Raw genomic sequence first — 18,162 nt, 5'->3', positions numbered from 1 at the left:
CTCAGCTATAAGATGCAGGTATTGTCTTCCTGAATGGTTTGGCTTTGGACGCAAAACAACTCTGTCTGTTTTTCTGTTTATTAACTTAGAAGTCTGCATATATTAGAAATATTTAAGAATAATTAGCATATTATCAAATATTTAAATAAGACCATTTTAAGCAAGCAATGATATCATAATTTTCTTTAGATCATGATCAATATTATTTAGATTGTGATTTGGGAAGTATTATTTTAAATAGTCAAAGTTCTCACATATAATATCAAATTTCCATAGTATTTTTTATTCTACTCTCATATTTAGGCAAAACTTTTTTTGGAAAAGATTTACTTATTCATTTGAAAGCCTGAGTAACAGAAACACACATACACACACACACACACACACACAGAGTTTTCCTCTGCTGGTTCGCTTCACAAATGGCTACAATAGCCAAGTCAAGGCCAGGCCAAGCCTGTGCTAGGATCCAGGACCACCATCCTAGTCTCTCACATGGATGGCAGGGGCCACGCATTTGGGCCATCTCCTACTGCTTTCCCAGTTGCATTAGCAGGGAGCTGGATAGTAAGTGGAACTGCTGGGACACTAATCAACACTTAGCTATAGGATACTAGAGTCCAACACCTGGCTTAACAGTCACAATGCTGACCCTAGGCAATATCTTTTAAAATAATTATGCAATGGCAACTTAGCTCTATCAGATGAAAAAGGCTTCAAAATAAGCAAAGTAGAATGTGAATGGATTCATTATTTTTTAAACTTTTATTTAATAAATATAAATTTTCAAAGTACAGCTTTTGGATTATATTGGCTTTTTCCCCCCATAACCTCTCTCCCACCTGCAACCCTCCCATCTCCCACTCCCTCTCCCATCCCGTTTGCATCAAGATTTATTTTCAATTATCTTTATATACAGAAGATCAACTTAGTATATACTAAATAAAGATTTCAACAGTTTGCACCCACACAGAAACACAAAATGTAAAGTACCGTTTGAGTACTAGTTATACCATTAATTCACATAGTACAACACGTTGAGGACAGTGACTCCTGTTGTTGACTTAACAATTGACACTCTTGTTTATGGCGTCAGTAACCACCCAAGGCTCTTGTCATGAGTTGCCAAGGCTATGGAAGATTTTTGATTTTGTCAACTCTGATCTTATTTAGATAAGGCCCTAGTCAAAGTGGAAGTTCTCTCCTCCCTTCAGAGAAAGGTACCTCCTTCTTTGATGGCCCATTCTTTTTTTTTTTTTTTTTTGCTTTCAACTCAATCAATCTCTTTTTATTCTTTTGGTAATCTCTTCCAGAGTTAGATACTTCCATTGTAGGTGATGAAATGTGTTAAGGTTCCATTTCAAATGTTGGCACTGCTATGAGCATGTTTTTTCCCTTTACTGTAATTCAGAATTTAACTTTGGATTCTCAATTTATATTCCAGTCCCAGCAGTTTTCACTGTAGAAGTTATCTGAAGACAGTCTTATACTTTCTAGTAGTTGTCTACAAACCAGGCTTTAGCTTCTCCAGGAACACACTACAGGATGGATTTAGCTTAAATGTACATTAAACTAATAGGCATTTTCTCAAATGAATTTAAATGCATTTTATTTTTAGACAACCTACATGACAATGTTTTTTGCCTTAAAAACAATGCCTCCACTTGAAGTAAATCATGGTCAAAATAAGTGAGGAGTTCAAGATAACATCAGTCCCACTTCCTGTAAATCCTGGTGTTGTGTGGATGACAAGCAGCAGCTAGTTACGATGAGCAGTGATAGATCCAAATTGCCAACTTTGTTAACATTTTTCCATCTCTAAACCATCCTTAAAGAAAATCATAAACGGGGTCACACCATCCTCACGGTAGTCCAGCAGAGCAACCATGCCATCTGGATTCATGTTTTCACCAATATAGAACTGGTAGTTTTTGAAATTAGCAAGGATGTGCTTGATTTGTTCTGCAGCCCCTGTCATAAAAGGTTTTACTCTCTCTGGTCTCTGTTCTTCAAGTTTGCCTTTGACTGATTTCATGTAATCTTTGATGTACTTCTTGTAGGCTTCTTTTGTGAAGCTGGTTTCCTGCAGGTGATGGTTCATGACAATATCAACACCAGTGATCACTGTGCTTTCGGTACCTTCGCCCTCCGGGCCTTCGGCGGAGGCATTCCCACCGATGAGCGAATCATCAATGTTACCCTCTGTCCTACTGACCATCTTCCCCTCCACCTCCAGGCACAGTCCGCCCGCGATCTCCCGGATCTTGTAGATGTCGGAGAACATCTCATCGTGGCTGATGAGGTCCCGGTAGATAATCATGATGGCGGCTGGTAGGAGACGACGACGGTGGCGCTAGCTTGGCAGGAGCCCAGAGCTCAGAGCGAGTGTGGTGCAGCCGGAGCGGCCCTCGGGGGTAGGGGGGAGCGGGCGGAAAAGGCCGACTCAGCCGCTCCCCAACCTCATATGATGGCCCATTCTTCCCACTGGGATCTCACTCACGTCTTTTTTTTTTTTTTTTTTTTTTTTTTTTTTTTGCCACAGTGTCTTGCCTTTCTATGCCTGAAATACTCTCATGGGCTTTTTAGCTGGATCCGAATGCTTTACGGGCTGATTCTAAGGCCAGAGTGCTGTTTAGGACATTTGCCATTCTATGAGTCTGCTGTGTATCCTGCTTCCCAAGTTGGATTGTTCTCCCCTTTTTAATTCTATCAGTTAGTATTAGCAGACACTAGTCTTGTTTATGTAATCACTTTGACACTTAATCCTATCATTATGATCATTTCTGAACTGAAACTGTTCACCTTGACTAGTGAGATGGCATTGGTACATGCCACCTTGATGGGATTGAATTGGATCCCTTGGCAAGTTTCTAGCTCTACCATTAGGGCTAAGTCTGGTTGAGCATGTGCCGAACTGTACATCTCCTCCCTCTCATTCCCACTCACATATTTAACAGGATCATTTTTTAGTTAAATTTAAACACCTAAGAATAATTGTGTGTTAATTAAAGAGTTCAACCAATAGTATTAAGTAGAACAAAAAAAAAATACTAAAAGGGATAAAGTATTAAGTTGTTGCTAGACAGTCAGGAAAACGTCTGATCAAGACATTGTTTCTCATAGTGCCCATTTCAGTTCAACAGGTTTCCTTTTTGGTGCTTGGTTAATTGTCACCGATCAGTGAGAACATATGAGATTTGGCCCTTTGGAACTGGTTTAATTCACTCAGCATGATTTTTTCCAGATTCCTCCATTTTATTGCAAATGACCGGATTTCATTTTTTTTTTTTACTGCTGTATAGTATTCTATAGAGTACATATCCCACAATTATTTTATCCAGTCTACTGTGTTAGGCTTGAAGCCCCATGGGAGAAAGTTCACCAGCCTAACTAGAGGAGAGAAAAAAAAATAAAAGGGACCAGTACAGACACAATTCTCTCTTTCCACTCACCTTACAAAGGTGAGCAAGACAATAAAGCAGGTGCCATATTGGACATAGGTAACTGTTGTGCCAGCTCAGGGCTGTGCCTGCCCTCAACCAAGCAGAAAAACCTGACTCTGGTGGGGAGAAATAACAGGAGGTTAAGTCCTAGTGAATGTGTGGAGCTAATGAACTGAGACTGTGGGGAAAAAAAAAAAAAAAAAACAGGCTGTGTGGGAGAACTCACAGTGTGGCTGAGATGTGAGTAGTCTTGGTGGGAGACCACAAACTCGGTAACCTTGGCAACCTGATGGGAGACATTGCAGGGGAATCTGACCTTACACTGAGAACTGCACAGATCCTTTGTGTGGTTCTTGGAACAGAGCAGATGAATATTACACCTACTGGGGCTAGCGCTCAGGCACTGATTGCCATCAAGGAGAAGAGCTCAAATGAGTGGAGGTACTTCCTTTCTGAATAAAAAGAGAGAGAGAGAGAGAGAGAAGATTTACCATGCCAAACCTGGGTGTGTCACCTTTGACACACCCTTAACCCTGAAGAACTGAACAGAGCTCTCCAGCCACACCCACCACAAGCCTCTAGAGATTCACCAAAAGCAGACAGTCCTCTGAATCTAGAGTCATAGTATAACAAGAAAAGCCACCATAGTGAGGAAAAAAAAAAAAAAAAAGAAAAAGAAAAAGAAAAAGAAACCAAAGAATATCTCCACAATGCCAAACAACAAATGCAGAAACTGAGGAAACAAGAACAAGGAAGACATGAAGACATTATGACACCCCCAAACGAACATGACACTCCAATACAAAATTATGAAGATGGTGAGATAGAAGAAATGCAAGATAGAGATTTCAAAAAATGTATGATGAGAACATTTAGAAGTTATCAAAAACAAATTCATGAATTACAGAAATCCATACTGGACAGGACAGAAAATCTCTCTTGTGAAAATGAAATCTTAAGGAGGAATCAAAAAAAAAAATGAGGAATTTAGTAGAACATGAAATTGTGATATTGAAAAGAAATCAAAATGAAATGAAGAATTCAACAGAACAAAGGACAAACGCATTTGAGAGCCTTAAAATAGCTAAGACCTGGATTTATTGTTAAATACAATTGCTTAATAGTAATGCTGACTAGTATGAGTTTTAGTCCTTATTGTTTATGGATTTCTGCAAGCATTATTTACTTCCCTATCTTGTCGTTACACTAAGTAAACGTGTTTTGCAAACATTTTTGGACCCACTCAGACTTTTTTCCCAGTTTTTGTTATCCTTTACTGTTGGTGTAGACCATAGAAGATAAAAATGGGCTAATTTGATGATTTGCACATAAACCCCAGGGGAGTGGGTGGTTGGCCTAGTGATGGAGTAGCAAGAAAGACACCAGTGTGCCTGTTGGAATGCCTGGGCTTGTGGCACAGCTCTGGCACCTGAATCCGGCTTCCTGTCAGTGAGCACTCTGGGACAGCACAACAGCTCTACTGGTTCCATTTCTGACACCCACGTGGGAAGCCTGGATTGAGTTCCTGGCTCCCTATTTTGGCCTTGCCCCAGCTCCCTCCACTGCAGGCATTTGGACAGTGAACTAGCAGATGGGGGATTTTTCTCCCATTGTCTCAAATAAATGGATTCAAACAACTTTAAATAAAAGACCTATAAGGATAGGAATCTATTAATATTATCCCCAAATGTATACAGAACACATAGAACAGAACTGTACACATACTAAGCTATTAATAGGTATTTACTGATTGAAATAATGAGTAATTTATTCCAGAATTTGCACAATTGAATGCTGTTATTTATTATTTGTTTCTCCATTATAACTTCTAAGAAAAACTAGTTCATTTAGAATGTAAGAGAACATGCATATATACTGTGTTTCCCCATATATAGATACCTATGATATAGTATACTTTATAAATTTGATGTAGTAATAAATTATATAAATAAAATATGATACTATTACACTGTAACAAAATTATCTGACTGTGGTTTCTCTCTGTGAAAACATCTTATTGTACAGTACTCACCCTTATATTTCTATTACCCGTGGTTGATCATGAGTAACTGAAATTGCACATAGCAAAATCATCCAGAAAATTACTATTGTATTATTGGAGGACATAATTGATAAAAATGTGTCCCTGATAACTTATAGCTTAGTGGCTTACACAGGAAGGTGAATGTTTTAAGTGAAAGTAGTATTATAAAACTATCTTTAAAAAAGTAAAAGAAAAACAAACAGGAAAATTTAAAGCTGGATAACAAGGTAATGATAAGCAGATCTTGACATTCAGAAATAGTTCTCACACCTCAATAAATCTCAGCTCCATTGACTTCTACTCCAGCTATAAAGAAGTTGGTTACAATACAATAATGGTGAAAGGAACATGGCATGGTGTTCCAAAAGGTTCATACACTTGTAAAAATGAATAGAGGGAAAATAATCCCAAACAAAATATAGAATACTGCTTCTGTCTCCCACTTCATTCATCTTTAATTGTGTTACTATTTTTCTTTTTAATTTTTAAATATTTGTTTGAAAGTGTGTGTGTGTATGTGTGTGTGGGAGAGAGAGAGAGAGAGAAAGAGAGAGAGAGAGAGAAATGAATCAAGATCTTCCACCCACTGGTTCACTCCCTTAAGAGCCTGCAACAGCTCGTGGAACAGGTCCAGGCAGAAGCAAGGAGTGATGGACTTCATTCAAGTCTCCCATACGGGTGGCAGCAACCCAAATACTTTACCTAGCACCAGCCACATCCTAAGGGTCTGCATTAACATGGAGGTGGAATTGGGTGTGGAGTCAGGACTTAAACTCAGCTATCCAATATGGAATTTGGTTGTCCCACGATAGTGTCTTAACTGCTGCATCAAATGCCTGTATCTTGCTGTGCAGATTTTAGTAAAAGAGTCCATTATTTTATCCACAATAAATAGGTAAACATTTATTGTGGATAAAATGAGTATTTGTGAAAGCAATAAGATAAGCAATATTTGATTGTACAAACAATAGGTTAGTTGAAATCCAAAGGTTCATGTGTCTTTTGAAAAGCTAGATTCTGTTCAATCCATAGCCATGGTTTTTATAAAGTCTTCAGTGATAACAGCGAACATTTCAATTTAGGAAAAATTTATTGAGAGCTACTTTTCAGTTCTATGTTAGCAATGAACCATCTCACCTCTGATTACTGCACATCAGGGTGCCCTTCCTGCTGATGCTATCACCTTGATGCCCTGAACCATGGAGCGACTTTGAAGCTACAATTCAGAATTTTTTTGATATAGTGTAAGTACATACAGTGGTGCTGTTTCAGCTCTCCTTACAGCTCCTGCTGCTGCTGCTACTCTCATTCCTCTTTCCTTTTCCTCCCTCTCCCTCTCCCTCTCCCTCCTCTTCTTGTCCTTGTTCTTTTTCTTTTGGTCTTGTTATGGTTAATTTTCAAGAATTTCCAGTCCAAAATAATTGAATCTTAAAAACCACTTTATGTGTCCTAAAATAGTATAAATGGTATGTAAGAAAATGCATCACATTAGGGTGTGGTTTAATGAGTATTGACAAATACTCAAGCTCAGGTGACCATCAGCCAGTTCAAGATTTAGAGCATTATTCACCCGCAGAAGTTTGCTTTGTGGTTCTCTGAAAACCCAAAGTTCCTCCTACCTCAGAGTATTCTTGTTCTGATCTCTATCATTACAGATCAGTTTAAATGTTAATGAAATTCATGTTTTACTGAGCATGATGTAGGTAAGGGTCATCCACGTGGTTGCAGTTTATTCCTTTGTTTAATAATATTCTATCCCAAAGATATTCTATCAACTTTTTGATGGCTTTTGTATCCTTTGCAAATTTCGGCTGTGGATAAGACTGCTCTGACATTCCTGGTTAAGAATTTGTTGGGCAAATGTTTTCATTTCTTTTGGATAAGCATGTCCAACTTGAACTGCTACATCAGAGGACTGAATTTTTCAGAATGGTCAACAAATTTGTACTCCTATCACTAATGTATCAGAAAGTTCCTTGCTTTAAATCCTTGCTGATGTATTATGTTTTCTGTGTTTTTGAGTTTTGCACATTCCAGGAGCTTCAGTTTATATTTATGTAATGACAACTAATGAACACTTTCTCATTGGTGTGTTAGCAACTCATGTGACTTGTCTGTTTAAGTAACTTATCCACTGCTTTAATTGGATTATTTAATAATATTTAAGTAAAATAGTTTCCTACATATTCTGAATGCAAGAACTTTGTCAGATAAAGCTACAGCTAAAGTCTGCTCTTTGGATTGCCTATTCATTTTCTTAATAGTGCCCTTTGATGAGCAGAAATTTTCAATTCTAATTCCTTACTCATCAACCATTTCCTTTCTAAACAGGTCTTTCTGTATGATATTTAACAATAAATAATGATGTTTTCACAAATAAATATTTGCCTAACACAAAGTCTCAAAGACATTCTCTTATGTTTTCTGACAGAAGCTTTATAGATTGGATTTTATATTTAGATCGTACTTCTCCCAAATTAAAGTGTATATACTGTGAGAAAGGGATTCAGGATGCATTTTCTTTCACAGGGATATTCAATTGTTTCGGCACAGTTTGTAATTGAATGCCACACTATTCTTTTCTCTATTACATTATGTCGGTGCATTTGTAAAAAAATAATCAGTTCACTCTCTTATGCATGATTCTACTTCTAGATTCTGTTTATTTCCATAAATCTACTTCTCTTTCTTTTGGCCAACATTGCACTATTTATATTACTCTTAGTGTTTATGGAAAACAGGTTGTAGAAGTTCTCCAAATTTGCCCTCTTTTTGTGATACTCAACGTATTTTGCATTCCCATTTGAATTTAGCAACAGCCTGTCAATTTCTATCAAAAATCATGAAAATATTTTGCTTTGGGTTGCACTGAATCTATACATCAGTCTTAACAATATTGAAGTATTTGAAACATTAGACTATCTTCTCTTCTGTCACTATCCATAGTCAAGATCAATGATCAAATGTGTACCCAATTGCTGTTACCACTCAATTTCAATATGCAGAATGCCAGTATTGTTGTACACATAGTTTTCAAATACATGTCACACAATTTTAATAAAATTTAACAAATTTAATTACATTTATTCTTAGTCATTTTATAATGTTTATTGCTTAAAAGAGTGATTATGTATGTCATATTTTCTGTTTATGTCTGATATGCAAATGGAATGATGGTTATTATATATTTAACATGCATTTAACTTATTTCTTATCACTTTTTTAGTTTTTTATTAAGATTAATATCATATAAGCAGGATGCTGTTGAATTTTTGGTTTGATATGTGGACCTTCATCTTTTAATAACAGTATTCATCCCATTCACAGGCATAATTTCTTTTGTTTCCCTCTCATTCTCCCTTCTATTATGACATTTATATTATAATTTTATTGAACTTGCTAAGTCTTAAAATTAATCTGATAGAAGATGGGTGATGTTTGAGTCTCTTTTCCTTGCATTTTTTAAAAAAAAACCTGTTTTCTCTTTTGAGATAGATTGAGGGCAGGAGGCGAGGCAGGAGTGGGGGATAGCTTAGAATGTTGGAGGGCAACCAGTTATGAAAGTCTGGGACATTTGATAAGTGCCCTGTGCGCTGGTGTTTACTCCATCTTAGCCAGAGAGGAACAGTAATACTGAGCTATTTAGACTGTGGGACATTTCTTCAATTTGATATATAATCATTCAACTTCATTTCTCATAACCATATTTACCTTCAGATTCCATCAATTTCTAACAATTACTTCTTATTCATTTTTAAAAGAGAAATTGAATGACTTTTTTCAAAACTTTAGAGTTATTGTAGCCTGAAAAATGGATCCTTGAGTATATAAGGTTATAATTCCTGAAACATATAAATGTTACCTTTTTATTATTATCATCACTAATATTTTTTATTTGTATACTTTATTTATTTGACAGGCAGAGTGGCAGAGAGAGAAGGAAAGACAGAAACAGAGAAAGAGAGAAACTGAGAGAGAGAGAGAGATTGATTGATTTTCTACCCACGGAGAGAAATACTCACCAAATCCCTGTGACCACCAGGCTGGCCCAAGACAAAATCAGGAGCCCAGATCTCCATCCAGATCTCCCAGGTGAATTGTAGGGATCTAACTGCTTGAGTCATCAGTTGTTTTCCCAGACACAGTAACAGGAGACTAGATCAGAATTAGAGTAGCTGGGACTGGAGCAGGCATCCAACATGGTGACTTAGCCCACTGTGCCACAACACCTGCCTTGTAAATTCTCCTTCATTTGGGAAAAGGATCTTTGCTAATGCAATTGCCATGCAGCTCTTGTGATGGGAGGACAATGCTGGATTATCACACAGGTTAGGTATGCCATCACAAAGGTGCTCAGGAGAGAGGGGCTAATGGATAGATCATAGAGGTGAGAGGAGAGAATGTGAGGAAGATAGTGGTGGAGACTGAGGTTCTGTGGCTGTAAATCAAGGGAGACCAGCAGCCACCTGGAGCTGGAGAGAATAAGGATGGATGCGCCCTAGAGCCTCCCAAGGGACCATGGCTATCCTGAAATCCTGATTTTGCCTGTTGATACTTGATGCAGGCTTTCTGCTTCCACAATAGTCAAAGAATAAATTCCTGTCATTTTAAGATACTGACTTTGTGCATTTTATGACCACAGCCAAGTGAAACTTTCAGAGTAGTATCATATTTTTCAGAATTTTTTCATCTTACCAATATGGCTTTGAGAAATTTGTGTCAATTTAAAGAGTTGAGGTGAATTGCTGATCTTGGCTCCACTGCAAAACTCTGCATTTTCAAAACAGTTATTCACTGAATTTTGAGCTCCTCTTTCATTTCCTGCTTTTGTTTTCTTTACATTATCTCTATGTATGACCTTAAATTTATAATATCTTAAGAGTAAATATTTGTAATGCTTAACACCAAATATCAATATGGTATTCTAATTTTTTTGGTAAGTCAACTCCCTAAACTTTTTTTTTTTTTTTGACAGGCAGAGTGGACAGTGAGAGAGAGAGAGACAGAGAGAAAGGTCTTCCTTTGCCATTGGTTCACCCTCCAATGGCCACCACGGCCAGCGTGCTGCAGCCTGTGCACCATGCCTATCCGAAGGCAGGAGCCAGGTGCTTATCCTGATCTCCCATGGAGTGTAGGGCCCAAGAACTTGGGCCATCCTCCACTGCACTCCTGGGCCACAGCATAGAGCTAGCTGGCCAGGAAGAGGGGCAACCAGGACAGAATCCGGTGCCCCGACTGGGAATAGAACCCAGTGTGCTGGTGCCGCAAGGCGGAGGATTAGCCTAGTGAGCCGTGGCGCCGGGGAACTCCCTAAACTTTTAGATATATCTTTTACAGAATTTTTATCCACTTGGTTAAATATTATTGACAGAAATAAGTGAAACAGAACAAGTAAAATTCTGTGACAAAAACAAAAGATTCTTTGGTAAACACAACTTGTTTCAGTGCTGGTTGGAACACAACTAGTTTGTTCCTCTCTGTCATATCATGCTCAGCACCAGGTGGTGGCCTGCTTCTTAACTCTAGGTGTTTAAAACAGTAATGTTAGAGAGTCATAGCTGTATTGTGATGGTGATGGCACTATTTCAGAATTTGTCTTTAAGATATTTTATCTCAGAGTGGTACAATTAATTAATTTTACCAAGGAAAATGCAAGGTGAGAAAATAACCTTAGCAAGGTCATGCTTCCTATCTACAAGAACTTTCTTTTGTAAAGAATTATAAAGTCACAAATTAAAAAAAAACTGTGTGTGTTAGGACTTACTGTATGGCAAGCGAACCAGGCATAAATTTATAAAGTATATCTTTCAATTCTCCTTGGCAAAAATTCATTGAACTACTGGCACACTTCCCTTATGTAGCAGAAGTTTCCTATCAGCTTCACAGGGTCAAGCTAGAGAAGTTTAAAGTTGTAGAGATATACAATAAATACTTTCATTGCATGAGATTAACCAGTTCTGAATATGTCTTCTAGCCTAATAAAATTTATAAATGGTGCTCTGGTGGCTTAGTGGAGATATTCCATGCTACCAAATGACAATTTATTACACTATCTAGACCTTAGGGCTACTTGATGGATTATTGCTATAAAGTACATTTTCCTTCTTTATCTGGAAAATCCCTTTGATTAATCACAAGTACTTTATTTAGCAATTTGATATATTATTACCTTCATGCTTTTTTCTTGAAAATATATCTTAAAATTATGCTGTTGAACAGATGTTTTAACTCCTTTTAGGAAATGAGATTAAGATAGCACTGATGATAGTAGAAAGTTAGTCATATCAACACGCCCCAAGGAGTACTGGGCCCCATGCAAGTCTTTTCTTCATTTCTAATATTTATTTCAAAGTCTTTCCTCCACTAAATGTCGTAACAGCAGCAAAGATTGATACATCAGCATTTTGTAGAACACAGTGTTTTAAAAAAATCAAGTCAATTGCAGAAGAAATGTACAGTCTGTCTTTGTGTGTACTCAAAATGAAGAAAAGCAAACCAAAGGCCCCTAGGGGTTTGATCAGGGCTTTTCATAGAAGAAAAGATTTGAGTTTTCATTGAATGGTGTCTTTATTGTTAAAGATGAGTCTAGTCTTAATGCCAATTGAATCTACAAGTTTTCTTTTAATGTGATTATACTGAGTGGAAATCAGATTTCAAAGGTGCTTCAAATGCCTGAAAGACTGACTAGTTAGTTTGCTTTGTATAAAATAATGGAAATCTCTCAACTAAGTATGTTTTTGAATGAGTTTTTGTAATAGGTAAGGTAATAATATATCAAATTGCTAAATAAAGTACTTGTTATTAATCAAAGGGATTTTCCAGATAAAGAAGGAAAATGTACTTTTTGCTTTTTCTACTGATATGTTCTATACTGAATATTTGGTCATTATTGTAAACTCCATCCTCAAATCTTTGGTTAATTAAAAAGGAAAAGAAATGAAAATTTGTTTTTTGGGAAAGTTGACTTTTTTACCTCTCTTATTTTAGTTGAATAATGTTGCTGATAGAAGAAGACTTACAAAAGTGTTTAATGTAAACATAATGTATGTAAAATAAAGCAAGAAATTATGTACTACATGTAGATGAAATGAAGTAGAAAGGGAACAAATACAGGTTGAAACATCACAGGAAGCCAGAATTGAGACTTATACAAAATGCATTCTATGATGACTTTGTATCTACCAACTAATAAACAATAATCTTCCTTTAAATCAATGATAAGAAAAAAAGTCATCAGATATATGATGTACAAGATCCAAATAGGAAACTAAATTAATAATTGGGAAATGCACAAGTATTCCTGATACTAAGGTCATGAAGATATTGATCCTTAGAATCTCCATCTAGACCATATTGTAACACATAGTTCAACTTCAAAGCTTTTTTTTTAATAATACTTCTAGCAGCAAGACCCACTCTAATCCTCCATGTACTTTCATGTCTGCATAACAAAGCATAATTCACAAAAACCATTCAGCACATCTGGCATGTGAAGGTCATTGTGTATGGTACACCAAGTGAATGTGTGTATTTACTAGGGTATAATGAGGATGGTGTGTGTAGCAAGCAGATACTAATCAAAAAATGCTGAATTACAATACCCAAGCTTCTGTATTTTTCCAATATGAATATTATAGTACTAACTTAAAAAATAATGGATTAAATATTCTTCAGAATATCCCTCCAACCTAGATATAGTTTCTTTAAATTTAGCATTGATAGATATTTGTATTCAGTTCAAAACTGTGTTCTTTCAAAGTTGAAATTCCAGAACTTAAATTTCATTTTCATTCTAAATTCCCATGTCATGTATGACTTACATCATGAATGATTGTTGTTGGAAGTGAATTTTTCTGCCTCAATATTCTCCTTTAATTACCCTGCATTGCATCCAGCCTAGTAAGCAACGTGTCCTTTGCAAAGCACTGCTAACTGATGTGTTAGGTTGAGTTGGGTTTCCCTTAATAGGCATCACATCAGGATTATAGTTGTGTTGTGTGAATTTTCTATGCAGACAATTCAAGATAAATCAAAATAATGATCAACAAACAGTGGTCTGATCATTTATACAACTAAAGATGTCAATTGAAACATCTTCATTTTACCATATTTTTAATTTATGAAAATTCAAACTTTCATGAGAGATGACTCTTTTTTTGTTCAGTCAGTGTTGGAATAATTCTTAAGGAGATAATATCAATAGATCAGAGGTTTTTCTTCACAATGATAAGATAGAAGATTAATCCCTGATAGGTATGTAGATTCTAGCTGGAGGCTGGTCTTATTGACGCCAAGTCCTCAATTCTCACTAAGAAGATGCTATCCTATGGCTCTTCCTTGCACTCATACTACCTCCTTCTCAGAAAATCACCATGAATAACTCCATCAATGCATAGAGACCCACTCCTTAATTTGAATTACCTCTTAGTTGAAGAAATCATCATGCCCTTTGCCACATATACACTGCTTTATCCAGCATTTGTGTTTGGTTCACAATTTTGTCTTCTGAAAATTTGAATCCTACTTCCTCCTCTCCTTCCTCACATTCCTCCTCCACCTCTTCTCTTCCTCTTCCTATTTTTGTCCTACTTCCCTTTTCCTTTTTCTTCTTGAAATTCATGAACATAGTCCTTATGACTTTGGTGGCCAGTGATTTTACATGTAATGAAATTTTGATACTTTCTCATTATCTTGATTATAATAATTTTTCATTATTAATTCTATTTTGTCAAATTGGCTTATACACTTCCTAGAAAGGTATAAGTTAATGTTTAGAGAAACAATCCTTTAGTGAGACAGAAGTCTCATTTACTGTAGAAATTCTTAAATGTTATCTGCATTTCCATGACTATGAGTGAAATATTTACATTTTAAACAAAATAGTGAGTATATATATGTATATATATATATACTTTAATATATATTTATGTGGGCTTATACTTCATGCACAAAATATCTTATTGACTGAAAACAAGTTTTGTAAACTTTGAACAGACTGTACTGCTGTCAGCTATAGGACAAAATGCAAACTGAATTCTATTTTCTAAAATCTGTGGGTTCTTGAACAGAAAAATAAACATTAAGAAACTGCTATCTTTTAAGTGCTAACATCATTGAACTTTGTTTCTGATCAACTCCTTTCCTGAAGTTTTGAAAGAAAAAGAACTTTTGAAATTATTTGCAAAAATTATGCTTTATTGCATAAGAATATTTTTCTGTTATTTACTGGTATTTTTTATTTGTATCCTAGACTTCATCATTAAACTTAGTTGATTGTGATAAATGGCCATTTACAGAATTGTTACTTCCTGTAAGTTTTGTCATCTGATTCAATTTTGTCTCATTATCCAACTTTTCAAAACGGTTTTATTTCCTGTCAGATCTTAAGTCATTTTGGGTCTTAGGTAAAGTGTATGTCAAAATAGCAAATCATTCCTTCCATGCATTTTATTTCTGTTCTCCAGGGGTTTCAGCAAATGAAGAAGTTCATTTTGGTTAGGTAAGGTTTGCTTGCTTTGAGAATGAAAATCCTAGTGCAGATCACTTACATAGTTTTAAACTAGCAGCAGTTGAAACACTGGGCACCTCCCTGGAAAAAAAGATAACAGAAGTATTATATTACATGGAAATTTATTCATTTGGGAAGCTGGAACTAATTCACACAATCCATCGTCTCAACAAAAATAGTATTTCAAGCATTACTTCGTAACTAGTGCGTTGGTCTCACTTCTAAGTTATTTCTGTATAAAAGACCCACAAAAATAATGAAGCCAGCGATTCACTTTAAATAATGCACAGTAACTGGAAGAAAAGCACAGGAATTACACAACTTTCCCTCTTTTTGCCCTATATTCTTTTTTATAGTTGCACAGACTTCATGTGATACATAATTTACAATAGAAAGTTGGGTGGTCAAGAGCTAAATAGATTTGGAATCAACACTTGTGCATAGTTTAGCTTCATGAGAAATATACTTTAGCTTCTATAACTATTTGGTTTTTTTTTACACATATACAATTAAACCCACAGAATCAACTAATTGCTAATTGACAATCTATTAAGTAGAAATAAAAGTTTCAGATTTAAAGTTTGTATTCTACTATTGTTTAACAAATGTGATTTCCTTACTTTCTTTTCGCATAATTAATTTTAAATTTTCATGTAAGTAAAACACTGAATTAAGTAATGATTTCTGCTTTATTATCTTTCTGGAGAAAATATATGATTGCTTGTTGTAATAGAATTAATGCACCAAGATTCAGACTATGATAACTTACTTAATGACTTATTTGTGTCATCAAGTAATATATTTCAGTGACTAGTGAAATTGTTAGTACTTCTATGATGTTTTATTTAAAAGTCTCAAATGCATTATTCTACCTCAGTCATCTTTCCAGAGTTATGCTTTAACCTTTTTGGACCTAAGTGAACTATGGGACAGTACCCCAATTAAATAATTTGTGACTATACTCACATTGCACGGCTCATTACCAAAAGATAAATATACCGAAAGATAAATAAAAGCAATGAGTATCATCCTCACAAACCTACTTGGTTTTGTTCCATTTCTTAATCTTTGACTTCTCACAGCCTAACATTTTAAATAATGATTCTTTTTCAAAACAAACACTAGAAATGAAGGAGTCAGAGATTTAGGGCAATTCTATCTGCTTTGCTGGAAAAGGAACTACTACCAAGAGTGATGCTTTCAACAGCAAATGACAATGTATATCTAAGACAAGTCAGTTGAATGCTCTCCTATTGCTTTGATATCACATTACCATTACTTTACTATCAAGAAATTTTAGTGCATGTGAGTTACCGGGTTCTAGTCCCGGTCGGGGCGCCGGATTCTGTCCCAGTTGCCCCTCTTCCAGGCCAGCTCTCTGCTGTGGCCCGGGAGTGCAGTGGAGGATGGCCCAGGTGCTTGGGCCCTGCACCCCATGGGAGACCAGGAAAAGCACCTGGCTCCTGGCTCCTGCCATCGGATCAGTGTGGTGCGCCGGCCGCAGCGCGCCGGCCACGGCGGCCATTGGAGGGTGAACCAATGGCAAAGGAAGACCTTTCTCTCTGTCTCTCTCTCTCACTGTCCACTCTGCCTGTCAAAAAAATAAAAAAAATAAAATAAAAAGAAAGAACTCAGAGAGGACAAAAATAACAAAATGTACTGTCAGCTTTGGCCATCAAAGGGTATTTTATGTGCAGAAAAAAATCCCTGGCAATAAAGCTGTACTTTCTCTGCAACTTAAGAATGAATTTTTAAGCATTATTGAAAAAATTGACATTAAAAACTGCATTTACTTAAGTTATACAATGTGATCATTTGATGTATTTTGAGAAATAATTACCACTGTCAGTCCAATTAACACACCTAACACAGTACTTTTTTGGTAGTGATAAACATCAGATCTTTCTTAGAAGAAACTTTAAAAATAGCTATGCCATATGCAGTCTTTTCTTCCCCCTCTGAAACAGTGACACAGTGACAATGTCCCTATGCCTGAATGCTTCATCAAACTTGAGCCTAGCTGGTGGATGGTGACAGTACATAGTAGAAACCCAAGGCAGACTGCGATAGAAATGACTTGTGAGTGAACAAGAAAGCCTACTTGTGAGCCAATGGGGTATTCATAGTCACAGGAAAAACTCTGCTGTCCTGACCAGTATGGTAGGCTAAAAGCCATGTGTCTTTCTCATCTGATTCCCCAGCTTCTCCCAACACGTATTCCCCTTAGTATTGCATGCTTTCTAATGAACACTAAACTTTGACCCCCATTCATCCCATTCATTTTTACATTTGCATGTAGAATAAAACCCAAACTCCTCTTATTAGCTTCCAAGGTTGTGCAAAGCCTGATCCGTCTCTGCCTCTGAGACCTTCTCTCATAACAATCTCTTCAACTGTTAACAGCCCTTCTTTTCTGGAATCTATGATTGTTACTGAATGAAGGATGCTGACCATGCAGCTCTCTCTGTTTTTCTTAGTTCCTTACCTGGCTGCCTCTTTCCAGTCTTTAGGTATTACTGAGTTTTCCAGTGTCAGTTTTCTAATTACCATGCCCACTTCATCATTTACAATCATCCTCTGCCCCATTCTATAAATCATGTATCGGTTAAACATCTGCACGATTTTCAAGATAAAATTAAATGTCAATGATACCATGGCAACTTGAATGGTTCTCCGTATTTTCTCTACTGTGTCTTGATATTGACCATATGTTTTCTTTTTTTTTTAACTTTTATTTAGTAAATATAAATTTCCAAAGTACAGTTCATGGATTACAATGGCTTCCCCCCACATAACTTCCCTCCCATTCGCACCCCTCCCATTTCCCGCTCCCTCTCCAATTCCATTAACATCAAGATTCATCTTAAATCATCTTTATATATAGAAGATCAATTCAGTATATATTAAGTAAAGATTTCATCAGTTTGCACCCACACAGAAACACAAAGTGTAAAATACTGTTTGAGTACTAGTTATAGCATTAATTCACATTGGACAACACATTAAGGACAGATCCCACATGAAGAGTAAGTACACACTGACTCCTGTTGTTGACTTAACAATTTCACACTATTGTTTATGGCGTCAGTAATCTCCCTAGGCTCTACTCTTGAGCTGCCAAGGCTATGGAATTCTTTCGAGTTCACCAACTTCGATCTTATTCTGACAGG

The 18,162-nt window shown here is 36.3% G+C and overlaps 1 pseudogene; it reads right to left on the bottom strand.

Moving 5' to 3' along the window:
- Positions 1-1,579: 1,579 nt before the first annotated feature.
- LOC100356805 (translationally-controlled tumor protein pseudogene) lies at positions 1,580-2,465 on the bottom strand (annotated as a pseudogene).
- Positions 2,466-18,162: the final 15,697 nt, after the last annotated feature.

The sequence above is a fragment of the Oryctolagus cuniculus genome, chromosome 3 (assembly GCF_964237555.1).
Source record: "Oryctolagus cuniculus chromosome 3, mOryCun1.1, whole genome shotgun sequence".
In the NCBI taxonomy this organism is placed as follows: Eukaryota; Metazoa; Chordata; class Mammalia; order Lagomorpha; family Leporidae; genus Oryctolagus; species Oryctolagus cuniculus.
Note: the sequence above shows the minus strand (reverse complement) of the source record. Positions and strands in the feature narration are given on the sequence as shown.